The 24,210-nt window shown below is 40.1% G+C and overlaps 1 protein-coding gene across 1 annotated transcript in view; it reads left to right on the plus strand.

The window, feature by feature from the left end:
• CCDC18 (coiled-coil domain containing 18) overlaps positions 1–24,210 on the plus strand; it is a 2,776,331-nt gene that overhangs the window by 665,973 nt on the left and 2,086,148 nt on the right. The gene's annotated exons all lie outside the window — the stretch shown is intronic.

The raw sequence follows: 24,210 nt of genomic DNA on the forward strand, positions 1-24,210 counted from the left end.
AACTTGACTTACTGGAGGGTGTGGCCATCACATGACATGTCTCAATTACTTATAAACTACTGTTTGAAAGTGTGTATCTTTTCTGAAGAAGTTGCCACAATACAAGCCATGAAAAACTATTCAATAAATTGTTTTATTTTATATTTTTTGGATTCCTGATACTTCCTATGGTGGGTCTTGGTGCTGCTGACTTAGTCTTTGTGTTTCAGTAGTTTGTTGGCTTCCTTTCCCTGGTTTACCTGTAGTATGTCCTATTTCATGTCATTAATGTTTGGAAGAACATAAAACGAGAAGAGCAAAGAAAGCGGTAACTAAGTAAAACAAACGCTTTCTCTCCAAAGGTGTGCCAGTTGATGCCATGGTGGTAGTAGCAGCCACCAAGAAAGAGTTAGCAGAAACTTCTTCATCTGTCCATCCACCAAACAAAGAGTCTAGGATGATGGACAGATATGGGAAGTGAATGTTTTCCTCGGCAACCTTCTCAATGAGGTCCCTGAATTATCTCTATCAATTTACACGACTTCAAAGGGATCTCCTAAAAGAGCTTGGAGATACCCTACAGGTTCCTACAGCTGAGGGAGCATCAGCCAAAATAGCTTCCCAGCTTGCGACTCTTAATTCTATAGTCAACTCCTCCATGAGGCTGATTTCCTATGCAGCCGATGGAGCGAGCAGAGCCGCAGGTACAGGAATGGCTCTCTGGAGACATGCTTGGCTGCAGCTGTGTCAATTTGCGGAACCCTTTCGGGCGTCCTTCACAAATACTCCCTTTGATGGCTCCTCGCTTTTTGGGCCCGAGGTGAAAGACACGCTTACCAGGTGTGAGCAGGAAAGCAAGACTCTCTCTGCCGTGGGAGCCTGTTTTTCCACTCCTAACAGACCTTATCCCAAAGGTCAGAAGGGTGGAAAGTTGTGGTTTTGGAAGTCTCCGGGACCCTTGCCTGACACACAGTGATTTTTCCCCCTGGGGCAGAGGGGGAAATGGCAACAATGGCAGACGCCGCCCTCGTGGCAGAGGGGGACCGCAAAATCAGGGTGACAGAGAAACTTTCTCTGCCAAACCCTTCCAGCATCCCTGACTGGTTGCCCGACTGCTCACCTCTGGAGGCAGTCAGGGGAAGACTTTCCCTGTACCCAAAAGCCTGGCAAAATATAACAAGAGACAAATGGGTATTGTCCATCATATCCGGAGGTTACAAAATCCCCTTTCATCAACTCCCTCTAAAGTCAAAAAAGTCCATCCCAGATATCCCACCCAATCTAAGGGATCAAGTCCATCCCAGATGTCCCACCCAATCTAAGGGATCAAGCAGTTATTCAGGTTTAAAAACTGCTAGAAAAAAGAGCCATTCAGGAAGTCCCCGCAGACTAACTAGGATCCGGAGCTTACTCAAGATTCTTTTTAGTACCAAAAAAAGACGGGACTGGAGACCAATACTGGATCTCAACAGATTGAACAAATCTGTACAAAAAGAAAAGTTCCGGATGGTAACACTGCAGTCCATTCTCCCCTTTCTGGGTCAGGACAACTGAATGTGCTCCATAGATCTTCAGGATGCGTACTACCATATCAAAATGGACAGACGCTCCAGGAGATTTCTTCGCTTCTGGGTAGGGGCCAGTTATTATCAGTTCAGAGCTCTGCCCTTTGGTCTCACCACAGCCCCCAGGGTGTTCATCAAATGTATGGCAGTAGTCACGGCTCACCTGAGATGTCAAGGATTCCAGGTGTTTCCCTATCTAGACAACTGGCTCCTAACTGCTACCACCAGGCATCAACTCTTAGAGGCACGGGATTATACAATATCAACCTGCACCCAACTAGGCATTACAGTAAATTTCAAAAAATCCGCCTTGTTGCCCTGTCAATTTGTTACATATGTAGGAGCAGAATTAAACACAAAACAGGTGTTTGCAAGGTTACCTCAGGAAAGAGTTTTCTCTGTTCGCCAGCAAGTGTCATTTCTAATGGAGAGCATGTTCCAAGTCAGACATGTCCTGCAAGTTCTAGGCTCCATGGCAGCTGACATTCTTCTTATACCATTAACACGTTACCACATGAGAGTCCTTCAGTGGCTTCTCTTCACACATTGGTCCTTCCAGGAACTACCCATGTCTCACATGATCCTGATTACAGAAACATGCAAAAGACACCTCTCTTGGTTGATGGTCTCCCCACTGGTGACTCAGAGCAGACCTTTCATTCAACCCCCTCCGGTAGCCACAGTGGTCATGGACGCCTCCCTGATAGGGTGGGGGGGGGGGCAATGTCTAGGCAAGACCGTCCAAGGCATGTGGCAGCCTTACGAGTACCATCTGCATATCAAATGTCCTAGAGATGAGAGCGGTGCTCCTAGCATTGCAAGCTGTTCAAGATGCTCTTCCTTCCGGGACTATTGCAATCCAAACTGACAAGATGTCAGTTGTGTGGTACATCAACAAGCAGGGCGGGACCAGGTCCTAGCCCTGGTGTCGAGAAGCCCTCAGGCTGTGGCAATGGGCAATTTCCTCCCAACGTTTTCTGACAGCAACGCACATCCCTGGGAAGTCCAACGTAATAGCGGACAGGCTCAGCAGGGCTATCCTCATGCCTCACAAGTGGTCTCTGAATCAGGAAGTTGCGGACCTTATCTTCCGCAAATGGGGCCAGCCTTGCAATCTATTTGCCACCCCCCTCAACAACAAATGCAGCAGCTACTTCTCCCTGCTTCTTCCCCCATGTCAAACTCCCAGCGACGCTCTAGTCCACGATTGGCCTCAGGGACTCCTTTATGCATTTCCCCCTAATTCCAAGACTCATACAGAAAGCAAAATCGTTGGGTTGCAAAATGATCCTCATTGCCCCCTATTGGCCTTGACACATTTGGTTTCCGTTCCTGCACCTTTACCTTCTAGACCAGCCTTGGGTTCTGGACCCGGTGCCAGATCTGTTGATTCATCTCTCAGGCAGGTTACACCAATCCCTTCAGACTCTCAAGCTCACAGCTTGGTTTTTCCACTTCCTCCCTTAACCAGGCTTCCAAGCATCTCCCCAGCAGTTCGCAATATTGTTGTATCCTCCCATAAGTCAACTACGAGAAAGGCTTATGCTAGCAAATGGAAAATATTTTCTTACTGTGCAGAATCCAGAAACTTAGACCCTTTTTCAGCCCCAGTCCATAAAATTCTAGAATTTCTAGCAGAACTTTTTCAGTTGGGTGCGGCTGCTGCTACCATCAGGGTACAACTGGCCGCCATATCTAATTTTCATATTAGAATTCTTAATTCTAGCATAATGTCTCATAAGCCCTGCAAAGCCTTCATGAGAGGAACATCTCTTCTTAGACCCCAGTGAGGGATTCACCTCCTCCTTGGGATCTCAATTTAGTTTTGACTTATTTGATTCTGCTTCCCTTTGAACCAGCAGCTTCATGTCCCTTAAAATTTCTTTCTTGGAAAACACTTTTTCTGGTTGCTGTTACCTCAGTTAGATGCGTTTCCGAACTCCAAGCACTCTGTGTTTGTCCTGCATATATGGTGTTTCACAAAGAGAGTTTCTCTGAGAACCAACCCATCCTTCATACCAAATGTCTGTTCAGAAAACAATTTAAATCAATACATCGATCTCCCCATCTTCTTTCCCAGTTACAACAACAAGGCAGAATACGGTCTTCACCAGCTTGGATGTGCACAGACAATTATGTTTTTACCTCCATAGGACCAAAGAGCTAAGAAAGTCAGACCAATTATTTCTCTCCTATGCTCACAATAAGTAAGGCCTTCCAGTTTCTAAGGTGACCTTATCCAAATGGTTATCTGACACCATTGCCTTTATTTACCAGTTAAGACATAAACATCTACCAGCAAAACCGAAAGGTCATTCTACTAGAGCATTAGCCACTTCTGTAGCTTTTCAGTCTAAATTGCCCATAGACTCAATTTGTGCAGCTGCCACTTGAGCAAACCATCATACCTTTATCTCTCATTACAAAGTGGATGTGGTCTCCCGGAGCAGGGCTTTCTTTGGTTCCACTGTTCTGAAGAGTCTGTTCTAATGAGCCACCCGGGGTCTTTAGGTGCTAGGGACGCTGCCCCAAACAGCAAGAATGAAGGCAAGATGGTAGAACTTAACATAAAAAAGTTACGTACCCACCATAACATTCCATGTTAGTTGTCCTTCATCTCACCTTCCTTCTTGTACCCCCCCCCCTTCCCCTTTCCTGGAGGATTGAGAGGCGTTCACTATGGTTTCACTGGCTGATTTCCTTTTTCTTGTTTCACATGCCAGGTAATTTTGTGACAGTTTACTCTGATCTGTTATTTTGGTAAATCAGTTTTAGGTTACTGGTTACTTTATATGTCTAGTGTGCGCTATCACAAACGAGATCTGGGTAGCTGACGCTGGGCATTCTGGGATAAGGGTTAGCCTCAAGCCAGTAAATAGCTCTCGAGCTATAGAAGTAGGCTGAGTCTCGGCTCCAAACCCAAACAGCAAGAAGGAAGGCGAGATGAAGGACAACTAACATGGAACTTTATGGTAGGTACATAACTTCTTTTTCCATTCTTTTATGTAAATCCTCCAATTTATATACTAAGTATAGTTATTTTTTATCATTGTTGGTAGTTGTCCTTTTTTTTTTTTTTTTTTTTTTTTTTCCTGCTTTCCTTTTGTACCATTGTTGGTATTTCTTTCCTTCTTCTCATTTCCTATTTAAAAAAGTTTTTTTTTCCTTTAATCTTTTCTTATATTTCCTAGTTTAAGGTGTCAGAAAAAAAGCTCTTCTGGGTTTAAGAAGTGCCAGAAGTATGGGTACAAGTTGTCCTTGTCCAACATGCATTCTTTGTGTTTATTGGTTGGGACCTCATCACCTTCAAGTGGACTGTCAAATATGTGAAAACGTTTATCCACGAGCCATTGCAGACTGAAAAAATGAACTTATTTTGAAAGGGTTACTCTCAACGTCTTTCTCTTAGGCTATTGCTGGAGCTCAACCCTCCAAATCAAAATCTAAGGAACCTTCACTAAGTCTCCTAGATGTTTACGGTCCTCGACTTCTTTATCTACAAAGCTGCCAAAAAAAACAAATTGGATCCAAAGGCTACAGCCTCCTCTGATTCAAGCTATTTGGATCAGGGGCCCTTGCCACAAACTAGATACTGACCTTGTATTGATCCAGTACCTTCCAGAGTAGCATCTCCTTTTATGAAATGTCAGCACTGTAAGTTTCCATCCTTAGCTTCCTCTCATTCTTCCAAAAGTCTGACCGAAGCTGATGTGGTCAGAATGAGGAGATTTCTCTCTGCTCAGATGCAGATGGGCGTTATCCCGGTTTCTACCCCTTTGGATCAGGAAGGTCTAGTTCGCACTACTCCACCTCTCTCAGCTTCTTCTCTGATCCGTCCTTCTGTTTTTGAGCCTTTGGATCCAAGTATGCCAGGACCATCTAAATCAGATCCAAAGATATTTAAGGATCTCAAGGATGTCTGTGAATGAGATGTCTTCAGGTGGTGGTCCTTACCCTTTATCGAAATCAGTATCTTCTGTGACTCCTGAGGGAAATCCAAAAGCATCCTCTTGCACTTCCTCTTCCTAGGAACTTCCTCAGTGGGATGCTCTGGTGAAGTGTTGGAAGAGATTGTAATACCCTGCTGAGTAACCTGGGGACCGACTGACTGAGCTGTAATGTCTGTGTCGGATCTGAGGTGTTAGAGTCTACTCCAAAGTTGTCAGAGCTGTCTCTGCCCCCTGGAACCTTGGCACTGGACAGCTCGGCTACTACCTCTGCCTCGGGTGGCTTGCCCTCGGAGCAGACAGAACTGATGGGATGGAAGCATGGCTCCTCTCCTCCATCAGCTGCTTTCTCCTGGGGTGTTCTGTCTTTGAGATGGAGGAGAGAGTTTTCTCTGCTTCAGCAAGATGGACAGTCCCCCTCCCCCCACTGGATCTTCCCTCTGGATCCCAGACTGTGCCTCGGGTCACATTATTTAACTGAAAGTTACTCATCCAGTAACTATTTCAGAACATGAGCCAATGATAAAAATGCTTGGTAATGAAATAAAAATGAGACACTGGTGCTTCCCCACCTATCTGTTAAACAGAGAAAAATTTAAGGAATGGGTAGTGGAAATTATTTGGGAGTTATTAGGGAAGATAGAAATGTAAAGTTTAAAAACTGAGTGTAAATAAAAGAAAGAGATATGGTTAAGAAGTAACAAAAATTATTTAGAAGGACTGAAAAAGGTTAAAGTATGGTAGAACAGTAAGAATTTTACAGAACAAGAAGAGAAGCAAGTGCTAAAGAGAAAATAAAGGAAAAGGGATGGTACCACACTTAAGGAGCCTATAACAAGGAAAACAACCAGAGATCCTGTAGAGGTATTAGAAATATTTCGGAAATTTTATGAAAATCTGTATAAATCAGAGAAAGGCAGAAATCAAGAAAAAGTACAAATGGAAATGTTTACAGAATTAAATATTCCAAGGTTAGAAGCTGATGAGGCACAATTAATAACAGGATGGGGGAGATGAGATAAAATGGTGATGTGTAACCAATCTACAGGAAAGTCTCCAGGAAGAGATGGTATTGCTGTGGAAGTTTGGAAGCTAGGAGGAAAAAAGTGATCAAGATCTGCAAGGTTTTAAGCAGTGTTTCAAAAAAGGAAAAAGCAACATCGAAGAAAGCTGTGGTGGCAGTAATGTCTGTAGATGGTAAAGACCCATTGAATCCATTTTAATATAGGCCCATTTTGATTATAAACCATGATTATAAGATGTTTGTAATGGCTAAAAGAATGGCAAAGGTGATGCCACAATTGATGAATATGAATCAGTGTGGTTTTGTAGAGGGGGCAAACATTTGACAACATTAATATAGCAATGATGATTCAACAGGAAGCAGAATGTAAGAAAATACCACTTTTGGTGGGTCTTGATAGAGAGAGACCATTCAACAGAGTAAGCTGGGATTTTATGAGTAGGGAAATGGAAGCATTTGCATTCCCTGTAACTATAATAAGGGTAATTAGGAGGATATATGAGGGACTGGAGGAGAAAAATAAAGTGAGAGGACTCCTTTCTGATAAGTTCTTTTTGAAAAGAGGAATCGGACAGGGGTCTCCCCTTTCATTTAGAACTATTGGCAAAGAAAATGGGGGACTCTGAGATTCAAGGGTGCAGTTGATATGGTGATCAAGAAAAATTGTCTTTGTCGATGATATAATTTTGTACCTGATAAAACCAGAAAAGAGTATTTTAGTGTTGTGGAACATTCTGAGGCAGTTTCAGGTCTTTTTGGGATACAGAATTAACAAAGGTAAAACGAAGGCAATAGCTGTAACTTATGTACCCACCCACAGATTTGTTCAGCTATACCCATATTTATGGGAATATGTTAAAATCATTTACTTAGGAGTATGGATGAAAAGGGGATTCTGTTATGGCATCTAAGGATATTTAAGGAAGATACTAAAAAGATAATACAAAAACTGAGAAACTATTAACGCTGTTTTATGGATATGTATAGTGAGATACAAGCAGTAAAAATGTTTTCATTTCCTTTAGTTTTATACACAGGTCAGATATATTTTTTATTAACTAGAAGAGAAGTTGTGGATAGCAATTAATAAAGGGTTGAAGATTTTTATCTGGGAGAGAAAGGGGGCAAGATTCAGTGGGATAAGTTGATCCTGCCAATAGAAAAAGATGGCTTGGGATTACCTGATTTGAAGCGTTTTTCAGAGCTACACCATTAAGGTTTAATATAGATAGCCAAGCAGAAAACTATAATTCAAAGTAGAAAGGAATGATGATAAAACAGAGGGGAAGCTCAAGAAATAAGGAGAGACTAGGATTTTGAATGCAGATCCTGAAGGAGAATAACTAAACATACAGAATATTATTTATAAAGTAGAGAAAAGTATTTTAATAACTAAACCAACACTGGAATGGAGAAAGATTCTGATGATAGGGGTGACTGCATTTAGGGATACCGAGAATAGGTGAGAAGGGGGGGTGGAATTTACCAGAGAAAACTGGCAAAGGAACCAATGTATTTGAATGAAATAATTAGAAAGGGAAAGGTAAAGAAATGGGAAGAGGTGAAAAACACGTATGAATTGCAAGTTAGGATTGCCTTCCCCATCAAGGTTTGATATCAGAGTATAGGCAAACAGAAAGGAATGGGGGATTATAAGTGAAAGGCCAGCCCTGGTAGAGATTTTAGTATGTTCATGAGCAGAATCTGCTGTTAAATAGGGGATAATAAGGCATATAAAGTATTGCATAACTATAGGTATCAATCAGAGGGTGTTAGAAGGGATTGGGAAGGGAGATTAGCTAAGCATTTCACAAAGAAACAAAGGGAGGATTTATCTAGGACTCCAAAATATGCAACAAAGTCTAGATGATTTAGGATCTTTGTTTGGAAGTGGTTGCATAGGTACTTTTATACCCCAGGCAGACTCCAAAGATTTTTTCTTGGGTAGAATGCAGTTTTTGGAGGTGTGTTGGGAAAAAAAGAGGTAATTAGAAACATATTTTTGGGCATGTAATGAGTTAGCAGACTTTACAAATTCCCTGCAGACTACTGTCAGAAGTACTTCGTAATCAGATTGGTGTAACTAAGGAAATTATTTTTTGAGCTGCAATACAGAATCAAAATTGCCCAGACATAGAGGGCCTTGCTGAGTTTGATTCTGGTGGCTGCCAAAAAAATTACTAGAAAATGTGAAGTCTAAACTGACCATACTAGAAGTAGTGAGTTATAATTGAGGCAAAACAACTAGAATTACGAGCCAATTACATTGAAAAAATGGGAATTGTGGGAACAATACATGCAGCATGTTTAAAGGAAGACAGGAATTGAATGAACTGTATAATGTTTGATGCACAGTGAATATATAAAATATTATATGTGCTATATAATGTTTACAACTGAAAATGTCAAAATATTTGTTTTTATTTATAGAAAAATGTGATTGCCAATATCATAAGTAATAATTCAATAAATAGGTTTCTTGTTTAAAAAATATATTGAAGCTACTTGGAAGCCTTCCATTCAGCAGGCCTATTTCTCCAATGGTTCTCGTTTGGAGTGGATCAGTGTTATGTGCTGCCACAGTCAACTTCTATATAATATTGATTATCTCAGACACTGGTGAGTTGAGCATTAGGTATTATATTGTCAGGATACATGTGTTAACAATCTCTGTGCACCACAAGGTTGTAGTGGACAGGATTATGACCCAACACCAGGTGGTCAAACAGTTTCTTAGAAAATGATGCATTTTGTCCCCATAAAAAAAAAAAAAAAAAAAAAAAATATGGGATTGAGCTTCATAGTCAACAAATATTCTCATCCACTGTTGGAACGTTCTGGTTTGAAGTTGCTGATTTTTTTCTTGGAAAATGCTGCATCTTATAGCCATCACCTTTGCTTACAGGATTTCAGAGCTTCATACCCTCGTGTAGGAAACCATATCTGGTCCCTCACATTGTGTCTCTTATCATGAGTTCACATTTCCTTCCAGTAATGGCTCTGAACCAGTCCATTAAATTAATCTGTTTTTCTCTGCATGGCAAAAAATGGATGATAGAGAATCTTTAACATCCTGAATAAGCACCATTAGTTTAGATATCCTTCTTAAGTTGAGGAAAACAGACCACTTTTTCAGCAATGAAGAAATGACTTAAACCTACCAAGCAAATACTTTTCAAGTGGAGTACCAGCTACATTTTTTTCCCATTTTACAAGTAATTATCTATTGACAAATGGCTCTTGTCAGAACTTACCCCTCTAAAAGAGTGTCTTTTCCACTGCTTGTTTCAAGAGTGTTTCCATTGCAGATCTTTGTGTCACAGCAACTCAGTCTTTATTCCACACCTTCATCAAGCATTATTGTCTTGACTGCAGCTGTGGGTGTTTGGATATATTTTTAGAGTTAGTGCTCAGAGTCGATTATCTGAATTTGAGACTATGTGGTCCCTTCTAGCATTCCTGGCCTGAGATTCAGTCTAATTTAAGACCCCTCAAGAAAGTTTCCTGATGTCTCAGCTAGCACTGTTATCATATTACTTAAAAGAAGAAATATTGTTACCATATTATTTGATCTATGAAGGGGATCCTCTCTGATAAATCAGGAATGGTGTATTTTTATCCCCATGTGAGGTAAGAATCTGTTCTGTTGGCTTCAGTTGTTGGAGTTCCCTGTAAATTTGGTATGAATATATTTTTGTATTACATTTTTAAACATAAACATCAAATTGTTTTTATTATTGATTTGCAAGAATGTGCTTGCTAGTGCTGTGTTTGTGTGTTTGAGGGTGAATCTTAGGATGTGTCCATGCTTATACGCCTGATTTATGTCACTACATCAATTCCTGTCTGTTCAGTTTCTTCAAGTCTTTTGGGTTTTTTAATACAATGACTGGGGTGGGCCCCATTCCTAAGTCAGGGTACACTTAAAGTTCATGACATTAATGTTTCAGTCTTTGATGTTACGTATGTTCTTTTCAGCACCTGCAATTTGCCCAGAATCCATATGGAGTTCCAAGTATTGGTGATACTAATAACCTTTTAGAAACAAAGGAATATGAGTGGATATTAAGATTGGCAGCTGATTATCCACCAGGTTTAAATTCTGCCGTCACATTGAAACCTATTTTAACCAAAATACAGCGAAATAAATTTAATTAAATTAAATTAATTTATTTTATGAAAATGTAGTTAGGATATGAACTGGATGTATGATATTTGTATCAAAAAATTGTTTTTGAGATAACATTTTTAATAGTATGACATTTTATGTATTATGTTTGTCACATGATTTAGGCTGCAAGTCATGTGATAGTTTTGGCTCCTATTTAAATGCATGTTTTTTTTTAATGAAACCTGTATTAGTATTGAAAAAGGGCTTGTAACCCTAAAGCTTTACTGAATATAAAGGTGATATTCTCTCAGTGTTTGTCGTGTTCCAAGTATTGGTACCATATCTAATTATGAGGGTAAATTCATTTTTATTAGACCTGTTACTATTGTAACTATCTTGGTATCTTTCTTCCACATTGTCCTTGTTTCTGCTTACAAGTGTTGCTATTTTATGACTTTGTGTCACTCTGCGCAAAACAATGTAATCACTAGGTGTAGCAGTTTCAAAGTTCAGTACTACTTTCGTCTTCTTTTCATGGACTACTATATCTGTTTTTTGAAATGTTGGTAAGTGGTGATCTCATGTGATACAAACTTCATCATTCTCTGTAATGCTTTGTGGTTCATGTTACCAATGCTTCTCAGCTATTTCTGTATTGTAGTGTTTGCACAATCCTCAGTGCAATACTCTTGACACATTATTGTGCCTTTCAGTGTATGGTCCCTCTGCCATGAGTGTATCACACCAAGCACAAAATTGTGTGACCGTTTCTAGTTATTTTTTGCAGCATCTATTTTTCACACATTTTCATTGGACTTTGTAAGGCATCATGTACATAGTCCAGTGTCATATGCTGCCATTATTTAGCATTTCATATTTAGGTTTTACTTCACCTCTCCTTAACTATTTCTGTGTCAAATCTTGGTCAACATGAGGCTGTTCCAGAAGATCTCTGTACTTGCCACTATATTTATGGATTTTCCAGTTTTCTTTCCTTTTCATCTGATCCTTTTCCTTATATTCTTTCTTTTTTTATTTTACCCATTCAATGGCTTTCTGATTCTTATCTTCTGGTTTGATTTCCATTCCCACTTCACTCAAAAACGTTGCAACTAAACAAAGATTTCATCTTATTTTCCTCATGTTTTCAAACTTTCCTATGTTTAGCTCTGGTGAGGTCAGCAGGTATGTTAGCAATCCCACGATTATAGATACATACATGCAGTCAATTTTGCGGAGGCTGTTACCTCCTTCAGAGTGAGGAATATATAATCTTGATATACATTTATTTTTGTATATCATTTGATAAGCATGAAGCATTTCTCTTGTTTTCCTGTCTAATTGATCCAATACTTTTTTATACCAGTCAGTCGCACCCAAACTGTAAGCTAGAACAGGAATAGCAAAATAGTTTATAGCTTGGAATTTATTTCTAGATGTGAAGGCAGTTTAGTAATAGCTTTAGTCTTCTAAAGTATTCTTTAATGAGTTTTTTTCTCATTTGTTCATGTTTTATTATCAGTCTTCATCTATTCCCAGATATTTGTGCACTCCTTCCATATCAAGTTCTTTTAGATCACATTCCTGTCACAGAGTGATGATATTTTCTTGGTGCTGCAGTTTTCCTGTTGTAAATGTTGCTTTTGCATATATTTCAAGACAAGATGACATTCTTTTATCATCTGTGAAAGTTGTAACCATTTGTAGTTGTGCTTTCAACTCCTTATCGGATGAATTTTAACCCATCCACAAAAAGTAGATGCATTGTCTATGAAGAAGTTGGTTTCTCGGAGCAAAATTATACCATAGCCGTATCTGTTAAGTAAACAGCTTAACTGGTTAAGGGCAAGACAAAATAGCAGTGGTGATAGAGAATCACCCTGGAATACCCCCTTTGAATTTTTATCCCTGGGATACATGTCTCATCTACAGAGGTTTGCTGCTGGTTCGTGGTCACTGCAATGTAATTGATCGATGCAGGGTATATCTTGTTCTCAAAATCATTGTAGGGGTGTAGCTTATACTTCTGAAATCATTCTTTTGTCCGTGAATGTTAAATACTGTTAGATGTTTTATTCTACTCTATCCATGCCATACTTAGATTCTTTCCCTTTTTCCAATTCTCTATTATGGCTTCATTTAGCAACAATTGATCCTTTGTTCCATATGACTTTCTTTTTTACCCGTTTTTTCTATTGCCATTATTGATTTTCTTTTGCTAAATGACAGTAAACTGTCCGCTTCATTTCCAGTATATAGTTTGTATCCAGTTGGATCAGACAACCCAAACATTAAAAAATTAAATTATCTGAGGGTCCTTATACTCTAGTCACGATAAGTGAAAGTTTATTCTTATTTTTACTTCCCGACTTATCCCTTTAGTATTTTTGTAGTGATAGGTTTAGATTCTTGTGGTTTTAATAATTTATTCCTGTGCTATATTGTGAATTTTCCTGATAGTTCTATGTTAGATTAGAGTTAGGTTAGGCTAATATAGTATTTGTGGGTGTGTGTTTTATTAGTAAAATAATATTGTTGTAGAATTTATACAGTTTATTCTGATAGTAATGTGATAATATTCTGATGTCAGAGAAATCTTCAGGATTCAAAAGAACTTCAGCCTGTTGAGACAAGATCTCTCCTTAAGACCCCCCATTCCTTGGACTTCAAGATGGCTATACATTAAGGAACAGCATAATTTAAGCTCTCCCAGTGTGAAAAAAACTCAGCACAGAAGGCCAGTGGACTGTACTGTCCGGATGCCAGGAAGTTAGAAATATAGAGGACCTGAAAAAAAAAATCTGTGACAAAAGGTGAGGAAAAACTGACTTGGGAAAATACTGCAGCTGTTCAGCATAAAGCAGTGCAAGCTCCAGACATGACTTCCAGTAACCTAGAGGAAAGTATAGGACAACTGCACACAGACCTGGTTAAAATAAAAGAAAAACCGATGGATTATATCAACTCAAACAACACAAGGCTGGAAAAAATGGGAGAAGCTTTAAATAGATATTCAGATGAGGTGATAACATTGCAAAAAAACAGAGGTTGAAATGAAGAAAAGGCAAGCTGTATATGCTATTGCTCAAGAAGAGATATTTCAAAAAATAATAGAAATTTTCAGCTGTACCAGAGAAGCTGGAAGGAACATACTGTTTTAATTTTATGCAAGCATAAATAAGCAGCTGGACTGGTATTCCACAGCAGGAGTTAATTGAAAGGGCTATGAGAAAGCGACCTAGATTTTTAATAGTAAAGATAAAATCCTACCAGCAGAAGCAGTTGATGTGAAAAAAAAGCTGTGGCAGAAAGACAAAAGACTAAAAGTGGGAGACAGCAGAGTGTTTGTAGTGAATGATTACTCAATGTATACCAGGCAGAAGAGAAGTAAATTTATTCCATTATTCAGGGAATGTTGAGAAACGGGCATGAAATTTAAACTCCTGTACCCAGCTGTCTTCAAAATATTCTTTCCTGTAGGGATAAAATAATTTTTGATGAAGTACATGCTAAGGAGGAAATAAAAAAGTTTGCCTAGCAAAAAGTCCACCGTGCTTTTTTTTTTTTTTTTTAAATAGCTTAGGATCCAACTCTGGATCTCCACCCTTCCCCATAATGCCCCTGTCCTCCAAATTATGCAGATCTCATTTGCCACGCTTATGACAAGGTGGGATTTCTCTGAGCTCCTCATGGGTTGTGCTGTTTAATACATTTTATTGTAGTCTATCACCTTCCTTACCCTTCTACATACCTTTTTATATTATTTTCGGGTTTCTTCATTTGGTCTTTAGATACTTTCATACCTTTGGGTATTTCTTTCCCTACCATTATTGGTAGATTTTCCTTTTCTGTTTCCTTCCAAACAAAAAAAAAAACCTCCTTTCTCTTAAATCTTTCTGTTCTGTTGTGTAGTGTAGTTAAAATCAAACTATGACTGACAAACCCGACAAGCCTTTTGGGTTCAAAAAATGCACTTTCTGTGGGCACAAGATGCCTCAGTCTGGTGCCCACAGGAAGTGCATTTAAGGGCTATGGCCCAGTCCTTTGGATGTATCCTGTGATATTTGTTTGGGTTTCAATTCCAGTGCTCTGGTGGAGAGCCAGAACAAACGTATCCATAAGGGTCTTCTTCTTCTGTTGTTGGGCCATCTCTAGAAGCAGGGGCTGAAAGTACAAGGAGCCCAGTACACTCCCCTGCCCAGTCTCCTCCTAAAAGGGCTATTTCTGAACCACCAGCTAAGACTGTCAAGCTGTCGGAGCCAAGGACTTTGTCATCTCCTTGGTGCCAAGCTCCATGTCCCTCCCTGGAGATCATATCTCTCACTATGAGGTCTCCCTTTCTCCAAGGAACCCCAAAGAAGTCATAGATACTTCCCTCTACATTATCCTCCATCAGATCTTCCCGGAGCCTTTCCAAAGTGGAGGTGGACAGGATGATGAGGAGATTCCTCAGGATACAGATGGAAGTTTTGCCTGCTCCACCGCCCCCACTGGATCCATGAGCCATCCTTCCTTTGTGCCTTTGATTTGTCCTTCTCTGATCCCACTTGTCATTTCAGAGCCCTCAGATCTGGAGGTATCCAGAGTCGACACATATCCAATAGGCCTTCCCTCCACTGCTCTGACAATGACTAATACAGTCAGCTCTGTCCTTCTTAGAGCACAATGGATTGCTGAGCCAAAGCTTCAGTGTCTGGTCCAAGGGAATGTCCTTAACTCCAAAGGTTTTGGAGACTTCTTTTTCCCTTGGAGCCTCTGTGCATGACAGCTTGGCTCCACCTCCCATTTCACTACAGGGGATCCATGAGGGTTTGGAGTTGTCTCCTCTTAGAACCTTGGTTCAGGAGAGATTGCTTTTAGGCTTCTCCAGGTCCTTATGCATTCAAAGTGCTTGAGAGGGTTTTCTCCCAACCGAGAACTGCCTCAATTCTACCTCCTTTGGATTCCACTCCTACTCTGACCTCTTCACCTGAGCCTGCCCATTCTCCACCGCTGGGACAGCAAGACCCTAAGAGCTGCTAAAGCAGTTCCCTTTGCAGAGCGCCCCTTCTCTTCTGACACCTCCCCAGAGCACCCCACCAAGGAGGTACCTTGAAAGAGACTATGCAAGAGGAGGCACTTGTATTTGCCTCAGGAATCACTGACAGAAGATATATGGACTTCAATGAAGGGGAAGGGTCCCCAAGATCTTTACTGGATTATGTCTTCTTTAGACACATCCTTGAAGTCTTGTTCCAGAGAGGTGGTTGGCCTACCCAAAGCCCTTTCTTAGAGGAGTCTGTGTTTTTGGAGGCCTTCGTGTCTGGCCCATCTATATTGATGACCTTACTGATCTTGCCTCTCGCAGGGCATGGAAGGAGCTGGACACACTGGAACCCATTCCAAAGAGAGCTGATAAGATCCTTAGTGCCCCATCTGATAGACAACGCTGGACCAAGAATTCCTTGGTAGATGCCACGGTTGTTTTGGCAGCCACTAAAAAGGAGCTGGCTGATCAGAGTTCTTCTGTCCATTTCCCTAACAGGCAGTCAGGGTTTTGGATAGATTCAGGAAGTGGGTGTATGCTTCAGCAAACATCACACTGTGATCACTGAATTACCTGGCACATTTCACCAGACTACAGAGGGACTTAATTAAGGAACTCCCTAATTTTGCCCAAGCGTCCATGTCTGCAGAGAATTAGTAAACATTTTCTCTGGATTGGCCAACCTACAGTCTATTTCTGATGAGTCCGTGAGGCTAATGGTGCATGCCACAGAGGCTTTTTCAAGGGTAGTCAGTTAAGGTATTGCTGTAAGGTGTTATGCCTGGAATGTGGCTGTGTGATGTCGTGAACCTTTTAAGGTATCCTTCATCAGTGCTTCTTTTGATGGATTGTAGTTGTTTGGCCCCACTGTTAAAGAGATGCTCTCCTGTAGTGAGAAGGATGAGAAGACCTGGTCTGCCGTCAGAATCCATTTTTCTACCCCACAAATACCATTTTCCAGGAACCAGCATGGGTGGTAAGAAATTGTGGTTCAAAAAGTCTCAAGGTCCTTTTCAGGCATCACAAGGAGATTTTTCCCCCAGAGGCAGAGGGGGAAATTACTATAATGGTAGACACCACTATAGGGGGTCTGCAAAATCAAGGACCGTGAGATTCCTTCTCGGATAGGTCCTTTCAGTACTCCAGAGAGGTTGACTGACTGTTCCTTTTCGGAGGCAGTCAGGGGGGAGGTGCTTGCCCTTGCACCCAGATGCCTGATAAACCGTCACAAGTGATTGTTGCATGCAAAGGATCATATCTGGAGGATATTCCATTCCATTTTTCCAGAATCCAAAACCAAGCAAAAAAATCTCTTCAATGTTCCATCCAATCAGAGGAAGCAAGCAGTTTTGCAAATTGCAAAATTTCTAGAAAAAAGAGTCATCCAGGAGGTCCTACCAGACTAAGTCAGATCCGGACTTTACTTAAGCTTCTTTTTAGTGCCAAAGAAGACAGGGGACCTACGGCCAGTCTTTGACCTAACCCTTCTAAACAAATCAATAGACAATGTGAAGTTTCGGATGGTCACTGTTCAGGCCATTATACCTCTGTTATGAAAGGATGACTTGGATGTGCTCCATCGACCTTCAGGATGCGTACCATCACATCAAAGTGAGCAGGCGCTCCAGAAAGTTTATCCATTTCTGGCTGGTTCAGTTCAGAGTACTGTCCTTTGGTCTCACCACAGCCCCTAGGGTGTTTACCAAATGCATGGCAGTAGTAACAGCTCACTTGAGACTGCAAGGATTCCACGTGTTTCCTTATCTAGATGGCTGGCTCCTGACCTCACCAACCAGGCATCTACTGTTACAAGCCAGGGACTGACTTTTACAGTTAGCCCCCACCTTGGGCATCACAACAACACAGAGAGATCTCGGCTACTAACCGTACAGTTGATCAACTTTAATTGAGCTCATGTATACACAGGCAATGGTCTAGCCTACCTGACTCCAGATAGGATTTACACTTAAAGATCACATATCAGACAAATTCTAGCCATCCCAGTACCCCAGCAAGCCTTTTCCTCAGTGCATTAGGTTTAATGGATGTCACGATAACCTTGATTCGAATAGCTTGCTTAAACGAGTACTCCGATGGACTCAGGTTGGTCCAGTGTTCCTTACACTTCTGTCTGCTGACGCATCCCATCAGGTTGTCCTTTATATGGAAAAATTCTCTTCTGTGATGGCTCTACTCGGAAGAAGTTGCGCAAGGACAACCCTTCTTCCATCTTCCATCCCCTAATGCCACATTGACCACAGACTTGTCCCAGCTGGGGTTGGGGGGCATTTCCTGTGTGGAATGGTCCAAGGCATGTGGTTGACACAAGAGACCGATCTGCATATCATTTTTCTAGAGATATGAGAAATCCTTCTAGTGTTACACGCATTTCAGAGCCTAGTACCTCTAGGAACTATTGCAATACAAATGGACAATATGTTGATGGTATGGTACATCAACAAATAGGAAGGAACCAGATCTTACCCCTTATGTCGAGAACCAATGAGGGTTTGGCAGTGGGTGACCTCTTCCAGCTGTTTCCTGAATACAACGCACATTCCAGGGAAATCCAAAATTCTGCTAGACAGGCTCAGTAGAGTTATTGTGATGCCTCACGAGTGGTCTCTAAATCAGTCACTGGCAAACATGATCTTCCACAAGTGAGGCTAACCTGGCTGTGATCTTTTTGCTTCGCCCCTCAACAAGAGCAACAGGTTCTTTGCCATGATCCCTCCTCAGAGACAGTCACCCAGAGATGCTCTAGTCCATGTTTGGCCTTCTGATCTTCTTTATGCCTACCCTCCTCTAGCCCTCATACCCAAATTTCTTCAGAAAGCTCAGATGTTGAAGAGCAAAGTGATCCTCATTGCTCCCTTCCAGCCTCAACAGATTTGGTTCCCCTTACTTTGGTCTCACTTAGTACACCCTCTGTGGATGCTGGAACCACATCCAGGTTTTCTCCCCCACCCATCAGGGCAGGTTCATCCAGATCTCCTAGGAGTGAAATTAACCACAATGTTTGTCCAGTTCCAGTGATGGCTAGAGATACCAGTCTTTCTTCACCATTTCCAAAGATTTTAATATATTCTCATAAGACCTCTGCTAGAAAGATTTATAAAAGAAAATGGAAGAGATTTTCGACTTGGGCTCACCAAAAACATTTGGATCCTGTTATAGCTGATATTCCAGCAGTTTTGGATTTTCTTGCTTAAATTTTCCAAAGTGGGGCAAGTTTTTCTACTATTAAAGTACACCTGGCAGCCAGCCCAAACTATCATACTGGGGGGCAGTTTATCTTCTCTGGCTTCATTTAAACTGTATAAGATATTTCTTAGGGTTACTTTTTTACGTAGACCACCTATAAAGGACCCCACTTCTCCTTGGGATCTAACCAAGAAGGTACAAGCTCTCGTCTTACCTCCATTCATATCTTCAGCAAAGGTAGACTTGAAATTTCTGCCTTGGAAAACTGCCTTTTTAGTGGACATCACATCTGCTAAAAGGGTATCTGAGTTATAAGCTTTTAGTTAAACCTCCCTACTTGATTTTTCATAAAGGTAGAGTGACCTTGCGTATCAATCCCTCCTTTTTCCGAAAGTTGCCTCTGAAAATGGTATCAATCAGGTCATTAATCTGCCAGTTTTATTTCCCCAATTTTCAGAACAAAGGTGAATAATACTCTTCATTTGTTAATTTGTTAGATGTTCATAGACAGCTGTGCTTTTATTTAGACGGAACAAAATCTTTCATAAAAAGTGATCAGCTTTTTGTCTCCTCCAGTGTTAGGATGGGGGAAGGCCAGTATCCAAACTCACTTTTTCTAAATGGATCACCTACTTCATTTCTCGTGTATGTTGTTAAGGGAATACCTCTACCTGGTCATGTTAGATTAGGTTAGAACTAGACTAACCTTGTGGGTCAATTTAAGCCTAGTCTGTTGCCTAATTTAAGAATCAGACCCTACACTTCGTGTTTGTAAGGTAAACACTTTAACCCTTATATCAACCCCCCCCCCCACAGCTCATTCTACTAGATCTTTGTCTACATCTCATCCTTTCTGGTCCCGAGTTCTGATAGAGGACATTTGTGCAGCTGCTACTTGGTCGAACCCCCATACCTTTGTCACACATTACAAGTTAGATATTGTGCCTAGAGGTAGGGCTGCTTTTGGCTCTGCAGTGCTTCAGAATATCTTTCCATGAAGGTCACCTGGGGTCACTGTAGCTGGGGACTGTGTCCCACAGGTTGAGGAACGAATGAAAATAACATCATATAAAGAAGTTATGCAGTCACCATAACGTTCCATCTGTGTTGTCCATTTTCATTCTTTCTCAGCCCCCCCATCCCCCATTCCCTTTCTGGGAAGTTTTGCGGAGGTGTTCTAGGAACCACTGTTCTTTTTGAGCTCCTGATTCTATCTGCTATCTATCTAAGGATAATTTTCTTTCCATTATTTTATGTATCTGCTTATAGAGCTGTAACAAACTCGATCTGAGGTAATTTGGAGGACACGGGCATTACAGGTAAGGGAGGAGCTCGAGAGTTGGATCCTAAGCTATTAAAAAAAAAAAATAAAGGGTGGTAGAGTCAGATCTGAAGTTCGAATCTCAACCCACACTTTGTGGAATAATGAAAATGGACAATACAGATGGAACGTTATGGTGTGTACATAACATTTTTATTTGCAGTACTAAGGGGCTACTTGCAAGGTTGGAGGATTGCTGTGGCGTGTATTTATATTCCACTTATAACTGCTATAATGGAGCTTATGAAAATTTTGGGAGAAATAATTGGCTTTCAGCAAGTAATATTACTTATAGGCAGGGACTGGAATTTGATTTGCAACAGTGAAGATGTTTCTGGGAGGTACAGAAAGGAAAGTATAACAGAGGAGGATAGACTTTTGAATAAATTTATGAAAATATTTAGCATGGAGGATGTGAATTCATTACCCGGGAGTTTGGAGTGAATTTACATATTATTCCCTAAGATACAAAAACTGGTCTAGGTGAGACAGAATTTACATTTCGCAGGAACATGTGCTTTTAAGTGAAGGTCTTGATATGCACCTAATAACCATTTCAGATTCTGCGCCAGTAATACCCAAAATAAAAATATAGGGTAATGAAATAAAAATGAGAATGGAGCTTTTTCACCTATCTGTTGAAAAGAGAGGAATTTAAGGAAAGGGTATTAGAAGTGATAAAGGTGCTATTAGAGAAGATAATAATTTCTTCTGAAAACATAGTTTGGGTGGGATAAAATTAAAGTGGAGTTTAAAAACCGGGTGGAAATAAAAGAAAGGTGTATGGTAAAGAAGTAAAAATTATTTAGAGGGACTGACATGTTAAAGTATTGCAGAATAGCGGGAATCTCACAGTACAAGAAGAGGAGCAACTGCAGAATGCTAAACTAAAAATAAGGGACTACCTCGATAATATGCATGAGTTTAGAAAGATTGCTGTTAAGCAACTGTTTTTCGATAACTCAAGAGCACAAAAACATTTAGAACAACAACTCGGGCAACAAAGTAGAAAGGGCTATTGCCAAGCTTAGGGAGCTTGTAACAAGGAAGATAACTAGAAATCCTGTAGAGATATTAGAAATACTTCAGAAATTCTATGATAACCTGTATAGAGTAGCGAAAGATGGAAATGAAGAAAAGGTAGAAATGGACAATTTTTATGGAAGAATTAAATATACCAAAGTTAGAGGTAGGAGGGAAAATCTGATAAAGATTTGGAAGGTTTTGTTTAACAGTATTTTAAGAGGAGTCAAAGTACCAGTATCCTGGAAGAAAGTGGTGGTCACTGTAATACCTAAAGAGGGTACAGATCCATCAGATACAGGCCCATTTCAATATTAAACCATGATTATAACTTATTTATCTGTAGTGGATAAAACATTGGCAAAAGTCATTCCAAAATGGATGGATATTGATCAGTGTGTTTTTTGTAGAGGGGAAGCAAACGTCTGACAACATTAACAGAACACAGGGAAGTAGAAGGTAAGAATATACCAATGTTGTTAGTGTGTCTTGTTATGGAGAAAGCATTTGACAGAGTTAGCTGAGACTTTGAGTAGGGTAACGGACTCATTTGCATTCACTGATAAAATTATTAGAAGGATTTAAGAGGGATCAGAGGTGAAAACTAAAGCGGATGGGTTCCTCTCTGGTAATTTCTGCTTGAGCGCAGGAACCAGGCAGGAGTGTCCTCTCTCTTCTTTGTTATTTGCATTATATTTAGAACAATTGGCAAAGAAAATAAGGGACTCAGAATTTTAAGGATCTAATTGGCATCATAGTCAAGAAAAGCTGGCTCTGTTTGAGATGATATTATTTTATACCTGATAAAACCAGAAAAAGGACGTAGTATTGTAGTACATTTTGAGACAATTTCATATCTTTTCGGGGTACAAAATTAATGAAGCTAAGGCAAAGGCAATAGGTTTAAATTATGTACCCACACAAGAATTGTTTCATCAGTATCCATTCTTATGGGGCATGGTAAAATGAAGTATTTAGTAGGAGTCTGAATTAAAATGATTTTAGTGTGGCAGCTAAGGATATGTGGGAAGAGACCAAACAAAAGATAATACAAAAACTGATAAATTGGAAGCTCTGTTATGTGGATATGGATAGTAAGATACAAGCAGTTAAAATGTTTTTAGTCTCTTTAGTCTTATATACAGGTCAGGCATATTTTTATCAACCAGAGGAGAAGTGTTAGATTGCAATTAATAAAGAGCTGAAAGATTTTATCTGGGAAGGGGAAACTTCAAGAGTGAAGTGGGATAAGCTGATTCTTCCAGTAGACCAAGGTGGATTGGGATTACCCAATCTGAAAGGGTATTTCAAAGCTACACAGTTGAGGCTCCTATACGTAGCATAAGCAGAAAGGTATAATTCAAAGTGGAAAAGGATGATGAAACCGGGGAAGCTCAAGAAACAAGGAAAGACTGGGATTTTGGATGCAGACCTTTAAGGAGAATAACAATAATCATACAGAATATTATATTTACAAAGTAGCAGAAAGTATTCTAAGAACTAAGTAAACAAAGGAATGGAGAAAGGAGATCCTACTGATAGAGATGACTGCAATTAAGGATGCAGACATAAGGCAAGAGGGGGCTGGAATTTATTGGAGAAAACTGGCAAAGGAACCAAGGTATTGGGAGAAAATAACTAGAGAGGAACAGGTAATAGAATGGGTAGACACCAAGTATTTACTTGGACTACAGGTTCGAGATTACTTCCTCTATCAAGGATTGATATCAGAGTATAGGCAAAGGGAAAGAAATAGGGGAGAGTCCTATACGAAAGACCAGCAATGGTAGAGTTTTTAGTTGAATCTAGAAGTGAAGCTGCTGTTAAAAAAGGAGTAATTAGTAGAGCATATAAAATATTACATGTTAACTATAAGAATCAATCAGAGGTGTTTAGAAAGGATTGGGGAGAGACTGAATAAGGAATTCACAAAGAAATAATGGGAGGATATATATATATATATATATATATATATATATATATATATATATATATATATACACACACACACACACACATCTCCCCAAATATTCAACAAACTCTAGATTTAGGATTTTTGCTTGGAAATGTTTACATACTTTTATACCCCAAGTAGACTCCAGAGAATTCCTCCTCAGGTAGACAGCAAATATTGGTATGATGGGGAAGAGAGAGGTAATTGGGAGCATATTTCCTGGGAGTGCGATGAGTTGACAGACTTTAAAGATTCCCTGCAGACTACTCTATCAGATATACTGAGTGAGCAAATTGGTGTAACTAGGGAATATATTTTTCTGAGCTACAATAGGCCTTGTCGAGTCTAACTATGGTGGCTGCCAAAGCAATTACTAGAAAATGGAAATTGGTCTGAACCATCTGTACTAGATGTAGTTAATACAGTGAGAGATAAAACAATTGGAGTTGGGATCTTTAGGAATGGGTAGGAACAAATTACATAAGAAAAATGGGAATTGTGGGAACAGTACTTACAGTGGAGGAATAAGGTTTAAAAGAAGGCATGATTTGAACAAGCTATGTAATGTCCGACAGTGGTTGAGTACAGAGGTGATAGGGGCACTTTGTGATCTAAAAAGGGCAATTTTTTAGAATGGTTTATTACTACAATATAGGTTCACTTGAAGGACATTTTAAGTTTAGCCAGTTTCCCTTTTGGTGCTTGAATTAACATTTCCTGATTGGTCTTGCCTATTCCATGGCTGATAATTGTATATTAGCCCTAGTGAGAATAGCTGTGATCATACCATAGATAATTTGAGGGGACCCATGTAAGGGATGCAGCAATTAAGAACTGCCTGTATCCATTAGTGGCACGAGGGCCAGTCTTGGAGTACATTTTCTGTTACCCATCCTTAGATCCAAGCTGCATTTGAATATGGACAGGGGTGAGCTTTGTTTTACTTGAATGGATAGTCTGTTCTAAACAGTGGTAGCCTGTGTGATATATAGCCATCACTCCACAACATTCAGTTTAGATACCTGGACTGAGTATTTCTGATGCCATTTGACTTGC

The sequence above is a fragment of the Protopterus annectens genome, chromosome 10.part0 (assembly GCF_019279795.1).
Source record: "Protopterus annectens isolate FY-2018-M chromosome 10.part0, PAN1.0, whole genome shotgun sequence".
Taxonomy (NCBI): domain Eukaryota; kingdom Metazoa; phylum Chordata; order Ceratodontiformes; family Protopteridae; genus Protopterus; species Protopterus annectens.